The sequence below is a fragment of the Notolepis coatsorum genome, assembly GCF_963971535.1.
Source record: "Notolepis coatsorum genome assembly, chromosome: 14".
Lineage (NCBI taxonomy): Eukaryota > Metazoa > Chordata > Actinopteri > Aulopiformes > Paralepididae > Notolepis > Notolepis coatsorum.
This window is the reverse complement of record NC_140178.1, coordinates 13369340-13378197: the sequence shown is the minus strand read 5'-3', so window position 1 is coordinate 13378197 and position 8858 is coordinate 13369340. Positions and strand designations below refer to the sequence as shown.

General features: G+C 42.7%; 1 long non-coding RNA gene across 1 annotated transcript; it reads left to right on the top strand.

Annotated features, from left to right (window-relative positions):
- The first annotated feature begins 5981 nt into the window (after positions 1–5981).
- Positions 5982–7832, top strand: LOC311240852. The gene is made up of 3 exons (XR_014620503.1): positions 5982–6081; positions 6951–7019; positions 7715–7832. It is a non-coding gene; the product is annotated as an uncharacterized lncRNA (long non-coding RNA).
- Positions 7833–8858: the final 1026 nt, after the last annotated feature.

Here is an 8858-nt window from a genome sequence, read left to right as displayed (position 1 = left end):
GCTTCATCACATTGGTGCCTATAATGAGCTCATCTACCTGACCCTCCACTATCAAGACTGGTACTATGTATTCAAAACCGTAAAGCTTAAGTTTCAGCTCACACGTTCCCACCGGGCTAGTTTGTTTCCCACCACACCCCACAAGAACAACATTGGTAGTCGATATTAAATCACCCGTCACTACTCCTGCCTCCCTCAGCCGAGGAACCACATCAGCGCGCAGAGAAGTAGCCATGGATCCGCTATCTAACATCCCCTGTAACTCAACCTTGTCTCCTGTTAATACGGTGGTGAAAAACAAACTGTCACTTTGGGATGTTCTGGTCACATTCTGCATAATTACTGTCTTGTCTTTGGGTGCTGCTTCACAAACGGACGTGTATACAGACTGAATATCATCATTGCAATTGGAGAAAAAACCATAGGGGCCCACATTGTCCTCCTTTGAACGAGGGCCGGCTAGTTTTCCTGGGGGGGGCCAGCCTGTCTCTGACCAGGGGGCTGTCTAGGAGTGGTCTGCCCACAATAGATACCAATATGCCCTGGACTCAGACACTTGAAACACAGCCTGTGCGTCCTACAATGCGTCCTAGTATTGTGCTCCGAACTGCCGCAAACCTGACATTCTTGAGAAGGTCTGGGAAACTGTCTCTGGGGGCCATTTTGTACATAAGGACCATTTTGTACATAAGGACCATTTTGTACAGACTGCGTGTTGTTGCCTAACGCCATTTCTAACACTCTCAGAACTCTATCCATTGTGTTATTCTCAGATACAGGCGACAGCTGCTCTAGCTCTGGACTACTGACAGCCACAGGTGACGCGCTTTGTTCGTGATTAACAACCACCCTCTCCTGTGATGACTCAATGGCGACCACTTGTTGTGTCAACCGACCTCGACTCGCTCTATGTTCTCTCAAATATTCATCCAAATGTCCCTGCACCTCACCTGCTGTCCACTCACGAGATGGCTTACTTTTGAACACTAAGGACAACTCCTTATCGGGGCAGTTACGGATGAACATGAGAACCAGATGCTTGCTCAGGCTAGTCTGAGATTCCCCCTTACTAAGAAGACACTGCTCTGTGGCTTCTGCTGCTTTGTTAAGCCTAATCCAATAGTCAAGAGGATTCTCGCTTACATATGCTTTGACTGCATAAAAGTCAGCTAATGGAAGTTCTGAATGAATAATATCACCAAAATGTTGTCTCAAAATGCTAAAAATAACACCCACCTCACTGACAGTTGAGTTGCTACGCAGCCATACTTTGGTAACGTCCCGGGCCCTCCCCATTAGCTTGTTCATAACCTCCTCAACTTGTTCAGTTCCAGTACAGTTATTTTTCTTTCTGAGATACGTCCTCATGAGTTCCTCCCACTCAAAAACAGAGCACTTATCTGTGCTGTCCCCTCTAAAATAGGGTGGGGCATTTGCATCTGAACGTAACACAAGATTCATTTTGGATGCATCAATCACAGTATTCCCACATTGGTCAGGTTGGAACGTCTGTTGGGGATTTTGAGAAGCTAATACAGGTGAAATCCCCGTGATTGTGTTCTGCATTAACGTCATTCTAATAGCTTCCCCTATTTCTGACCCAATGGATTTTATCAAATTGGCCATTTGACTGGGGGATGTTTCAACACTAGTGTTGTTAATTTCACCAGGTGAGGGAACAACCGGAGTGAAAAGTAACGATTGGGCATTTCTCTCTAAGTGACCCTCTACACTCCTCCTTTCAGGACTAGAGGAACCTGAACCACCTGGACTCCCCGGAGTAGACTGCATAACCGGTGTGTAATCGAGAACCCCTCTCCCTCTCCCCACAGTCAAGTTCCTTGTAGGAGTGTTTCCTACATTCAAAGTCATTTTCAATATCAAATGGTACTTTCACCGTTTTACTCTTCAGCGTGTTTTAGGTAACACACTCGAAATCAATAAACTTGATTAGAGACTATCTTTTTCAAAGGATTCAGTGCTCTCCAGCCTCCTCAGGAACAGACCTCAAGAACAGGCGGCGAATGCAGCGTCCCCGTGACCAGGTCGCGCCAGCAGCATCCACGCGTCTAGGCCGCACATGAAGCCTCCACGTCTCTCCAGCAACACCGGTGGTCGGCTACCGCTGACCAGTTGATCCGGCTTGTCTCGGCACCAGTTGTAGCGTGATCGAATCTGCGTTGTGTCTGGTGTGAGGTGGACGTAGACACGGACAACGGTACTCAGTTGATGGTGTTTATTTCCTGTTAACGAACCACAAACAGCATACACACATGGCGTGAATTACCATCCTTGCCGTGGTTTAGTCCACCTGTGCTCTCGTGCTCGGCAATCTCAAAGAGCCAGCGCGCCGTCTACATTTACAGCCATTGTTAGCTACTCTTAAATACATGTAGCTCAGTACAAGTCGACTTCAGTAAAAACATATGAAACAATATGAAATGAAAGGCAGTGTGTAAGCATTAATTAAACCGAAATACAAAAACAACGGTTCATACCTGTTAACGAACCACAAACAGCATACACACATGGCGTGAATTACCATCCTTGCCGTGGTTTAGTCCACCTATCATTGTTAACAGAATATGAGTTAGTACACGAACGTACTGTGGCTGTTTTACACAGGGCGAATTAATGTCATTACACAACAGGGGATTTCAGTACCAAAACCAAAACATAAATCAACTTTACAAGTTATACATAGCAATTAAATCCAATGTTAGGTAACTGAAAGCATGTACCTGTGCTCTCGTGCTCGGCAATCTCAAAGAGAGCGAGCACTTCCGCCGGCGTGTCTCTCGTCGACAAACCGGCTAAACCATTGTGTACGTTAGTTGAACGTATTTACAATACAACAAATATTCAATGGAAAGATATCCTATCTTCTCTAAACCCATTATAAAAGACCCAAAAAGGAATTTCGTTTGGAGAATCAATAACTCAATGTGAGGAAATTAATATAAACTAGTATCCAAGGCACCCCTCCACAACACTAGAGTGAGCTCGGTCCACTTTGTTCCTTCAAAGTAAGAGTGTTTCCGTTTTGGCCTACTTATTTAAGATAAAAGATAACAGTTTCTGTCCATGATTCTAGCATAACAACTTCACTCTGCTACATATACACCCGCCGCATCTTCACAGCCCAGCCCCAACACCAACACAAATGAGCTGGTTCCTCCTCCTAATACAAGCCTGGTATCCACTACAGTTGAAACATATACAAGCCGGGGTTACTATTAGAGGAATTACGGTATTCTATATATTTTTTAAAGTGACATATAAAAACGCCACTGTGCGTGCGTGCACGTGTGTGTGGGGGGGCCTCCACAAGAATCTGGCCCAGGGGCCTCTGAAGTCTTAATCTGGCCTTGGCCGCGCCAGGGGACCAATCCAAGTGCTCCTGTCCGTCTTCGTCAAGGACGCCACAGCGTTAGCGATCTGTTGTTGTGCATGTTTTTCCATTGGGTTTATCTTATCGGGGGGGGGGGGGGAAACCCTTGCGAGCACGGGGGAGAACATGCAAACTCCACACAGAAAGGCCTGGGAGATACCCCACCTGGGTAACTGGCATCATGGAAACCTGGTCCCCAAGCGGGAATTGAACCCTGGACCTTCTTGCTGTGAGGCGACAGTGTTTAACCACTACACCACCGTGCCGCATACTGTTACGGTATTAATATAGCCATCATTATCTTATGCCAAATGATTAGGGCCTATTACAAAAAAAGATTTAAAATAAAATAAAATATAACTATTTATAAATGAAGTCCAAGTCCTCGTCTGCACCTTCCGAGTCCGAATGCAGTCAATGCTCAAGTCCAAGTCTTCAGTGCTCAATTCCAAGTCGAGTCACGAGTCCTGAAAATCAGCCCAGGACTCGGACTAGAGTACTACAGCACTGGCACTGTAATAATGTACTGTGTGTTGAGTGACTGCGAGAGTGAGTCATATACATGTGAATATCCTCCGAGTCGTGGCCACTCAGGAACGGCAAACGGTCATGGAAGTATGTACCGTTTCTCAAGGTCATTTAGCCTTCGTCATCCCAGTAATGAGTGCTGTGTCTTCATCAGATGCGTCAAAGTGCTTTTGAAGTTTTGCTTTGAGGGGGGCAATCGTTGAGACACACATGATAGTGGTCACAACTTTAACTTTGCTCTTTACTTTGATATACAACTCTGGCACGCGTTTGTAACATAAATACCATTATACAACGGCATGCAAATTTCTCGATTCTGATTGGCTGAAACTGTTATGGTTTGAAACCGACCCCAACAGCACGGCACAGACAGGTAGTTCAGAGTTAGCCAAACACTAGGGCGTATTTATTACAGAATAAAAAATTAGCCAAATAACAAATCAGAATTAACAAAACGGAGAATGCTTTCGGCAGAGTTGTCTGCGGCTCTGCAGATCCTCCCGGTTTAGAGGTGGGGAATCGGCGTAGGCGCCACTGCCTCTGCGGCTCTGCAGATACTCCCGGATCCAACTCGGAGAGGAAACGGAGAGAGAGAGAGAGTGGTCAATAATCAGTCCAACTGTACACAGAGGCAGTGCAGTTCAGTCCTCCTTAGCTGAGTCCAGTATAAATCACAGGTGACTTGATCTTCGGTGTTACCAACACACAAGTTAGCTGAGTTCAGTACAAAACAAAAACGGTATGTGAGACATATTTCCTTTAGAGTGAAAGAAAAATGACATGTGAACAAGTATGTTGTGTGCCAGGTTAATGTACTCTACTATTTTTGTATCACAAACAGTGCTGTATATGTACAGTTTATTCCCCCTCAAATGTATATACTCTATTATTACTATATGCGAGAGAGCCCCCCCCCCCCCCCCCCCCTCATCCGCATGCGCACTCCAACAAATACTTGTCCACGCCACAATACTTGTCCATGCCACGAAGCCCCGCCTCAAACCCGTCCACGCCGGGCTCTGTGGCTCTGCAGATATACCCTACTCCGCTCAAGGACACTTCGACACGCTGCCCGGGAGGAGCGGGAATTTCAAACCTTTCTTTCAACTCGTGAGAGACTGAGGTTACCCTCATTCACAGTGACGACAAGCTTACAAAACAAGACACCGTTTATCAGCAATTTCCTACATATAGGCACAATAAATACAATAAACAATAAAAAAATAAGCTAAGACAGTTACAGGTCGACACACGGTGGTCGGAGATCATGCTTTTAAATGCAGCAAGAGAAGGAAGAACCTTCAGAGTCAGTCGGAGGGCGTTCCAGGTGTTGGAAGCATCAAAGGAAGAATCTGTATTTCTAGTTCAGAGCAAACGGGAGGAACTCTAAGAACCAGCCGGCCATTTGAACGTGATTTGATTATTATTATTATTTTATTATTATTATTATTATTATTATTATTATTATTATTATTATTATTATTATTATTATTATTATTATTATTATTATTATTATTTATGAACGTGATTTGATTATCTCACCACAGAGACATAGCCAGTCTGAACAGTTTGGGGTACTGCCGTATCGAGGGACGCATCAAGGACTTGATCATCCGAGGAGGAGAGAACATCTACCCTGCTGAGATAGAGCAGTTCCTTCACACACATCCCAAAGTACTGGAAGCGCAGGTGAGACTCACGACCACTAGAGGGCAGCAAAGACTCTGATAGATCCTCTCCATTCAGCTTATGCCAAAAGACTATTTGTGTCTATTTAAAAAGTTCAAATGTTTTCATGTTCCACGTAGTACTACTGAGTAATAGTGCTAATTAGATGTATGTACATAGTTGTAATATTAATATGTACAGTGATACAGGTATGAAGACACTATGGTAGTAACAAGTCATACTGGCCAGCAGCGTAACTAGTAAGAGTAGGTAAGAGATATGTACAGATATAGATCTAGTACCTATAGATATGTAGATTTATTTTTTTCAGATAATTTAAATGTACATTCTAGATGTTGTATTTCTCTACCTCCGTCTCCTAGGTGATTGGGGTGAATGACGAGCGGCTGGGGGAGCAGGTGTGTGCCTGCATCAGGCTGAAGGAAGGACACACCTCCAGTGTGGAGGAGATAAGAGCCTTCTGCAAGGGCCAGGTGAGAGGAGGTGAAAGGTCATGTGGTGGTGTAGACCATAGACATATATATATATATATAAAGACTATAGATGGCTCAAGGCGGAGTCTCCCGCATAGTTCACCGGTGGCCATCTTGCTTGAGTGGACTACTGCTGATGGTGATGTCTGCACAAACAAAAATACTCTTAACTCGCTGAAATCTTTGATGGATTTACAAACGGTTTGGTTTATAGACATAGACATGCATGTTATGAGTGGGTGTGCTCCACCTACGCAAGATGGCCGCCATGTGGCAACGTCGGTGAGTCATCTAGTGATATATATCTATGGTGTACAGTAGACCATAGACATAATGAAGACTAGATGACTCACCCGCGCTGCTGGCCAATGGAGACCGACGTTGCCACATGGCGGCCATCTTGCCACAGGCAGCACGCCCACTCATAACATGAATGTCTATGGTGCATCATATGTACTATTGAAATAACCATAGCTTGCTCAATTTTCAAACGGTTTGGTTTGTTATAAACATCAGAGATGTAGTTATCATACTGCATACATACAATTAAGTCATCTTTTGAAAAAAAAAGCTGCAATTGCAACATGTTTGTAATAACGTTTGTAATAAACCAAACCGTTTGAAAATCCATCAAGATTTGAGCGAGTTAAGAGTATTTTTGTTTGTGCAGACTCACCTTACAACAGCTACCATAGAACGTACCAGAATAGTTCACTGTGACAAGATGGCCGCCGGTGAACTACGCTGGAGACTCCGCCTTGTGCCATCTACTTATATATATATCTATGGTGTAGACCCACACTGCTGAATGTAGCAGGACTGCTGCAGTACATCTGAACCAACTGTTACCTCTGGCTTTGCCCCTCTAGATTTCTCACTTCAAGATCCCACACTATGTGATGTTTGTAGACGGCTATCCTCTGACGGTCTCCGGAAAGGTAGGGTATTTCTGTTGCAAGTCATAGTAATGATACCTACCTGATACTATAGTCTACCCATATAACTGTATGATAGCATGTACAATAGTGCTGTATACTGTATATCTATACATTTATATATGTATATTTACTGCATATCTATATATATCCATACCAGTCTGAATATATCTACTTAAACACCTGCATGTAACTCTGTATGATAGCATGTACAATAATACAGTTAACCATATCTATTTATCCACATCTGTCTGTACATACCTGCACATAATGATTTTACATATTATGTAGATATCACCTGTACATTGTATATTACTATTGCCCTTTACTGTTACATTTGCACTCTGATTTGATGCCAAACGTATTTCTGTTGTACTGTATGATGACAATATCTAATCTACTGTAAAATAAGATATTCCTTTGTCATAGGACAAAGTGATATGCAAGTGTCATAGCAGCATGGGGGAGGTACAGGCAGGGTAATAGTAATATAATAAATATAGGTAATAAAATATTTGAATATGAATATAAAAATGTGAATAAAAGTAAAACGGTAGACAAAAAAGGTGCAGATGAGGGTCTGTATAGCATATCTGTAAATAATACACACTGAGTACATGTCGACTAGCATGGTGACCTGTTTAATAGCTAATGTTTAAATCGTCCATTACTGAGACGCCCGTTTACTCTATTTTCAGATCCAGAAGAACAAGTTGCGGGAGGCGATTGAAAAGCAACTGGGACAATGATATTTGGAGACCGATGAGACGTCGGTGTGTGGACTACTGGCTGGACAGAGGGAACCACACTGTGAGCGGGGCAGGAACTACATGGCAGTTATGCAGCGTCCTTGTCTCCGTGTCTGAATCCTGCATTGACACAATTATAGCTTCCAACAGCTGATTCTCAAACGCTCCTGAAAATATTGTTACACAAGAAATCACCAGTTAGGTTTACAATGTTCTTAAATAACATCAAATCAAACAAAATAAAAACAACTTCAATCACAACTTGTGTACTTTTCAATCTTTATTTCATTTATTTAAGATTCTGTATGGCATATATTGACAAGATAAAGATTAATAAAAAAAAAAAAAAAAAAAGACTTACAATTGAACATTGGTCAAGTAAAGTATATTATGTAGACTTGTTTGTCAAATTTAAATAAATAAGAGCCTTAATGCCAAATGTCGGTATGTACAAATGTATTAGGCAAAGTGACGATGCTTACAAACCTATATACACTAGAGCCTCACAGGAGCAACCTGTCCATGTAGTGATCAAAAACCACTTCCAATATCGTGAAATAACCTGGATTATCAGACTCAATATCGTGAAATAACCTGGATTATCAGACTCAATATCGTGAAATAACCTAGATTATCAGACTCAATATCGTGAAATAACCTGGATTATCAGACTCAATATCGTGAAATAACCTGGATTATCAGACTCCAAATTAGCCTTCTGCAAGATGGAAGGGTATTTGAGGATTTTTTTTAAAAAGGTGCTGTAGGTGGTATTTTTGTTTTGTTTGTTAAAATAAGTCGTCTACACTCACCATCACTGATACAGAGTGTCTGGTCAGAAACATGAGTCTCCCAGTCCCTCCACTCTGCAGTAAACACAAAATACATTTCCTGGTATCCCTTCCCACGTTACCCAATCAGGAGAGAGAACTGACAAAAATAAGAAAATGTTTTTTTCTCCTTATTTTTTCTATTTTTCTCCCATCCCAATTTCACCTCGCCAATTCTCCCTTCAATTCTCCCCTCCCCTGTCTCGAACGTTGCTAGACTATGCCTCCCACTGGTCGGCTGCAGTGAGGACCAAGCCTTGCAT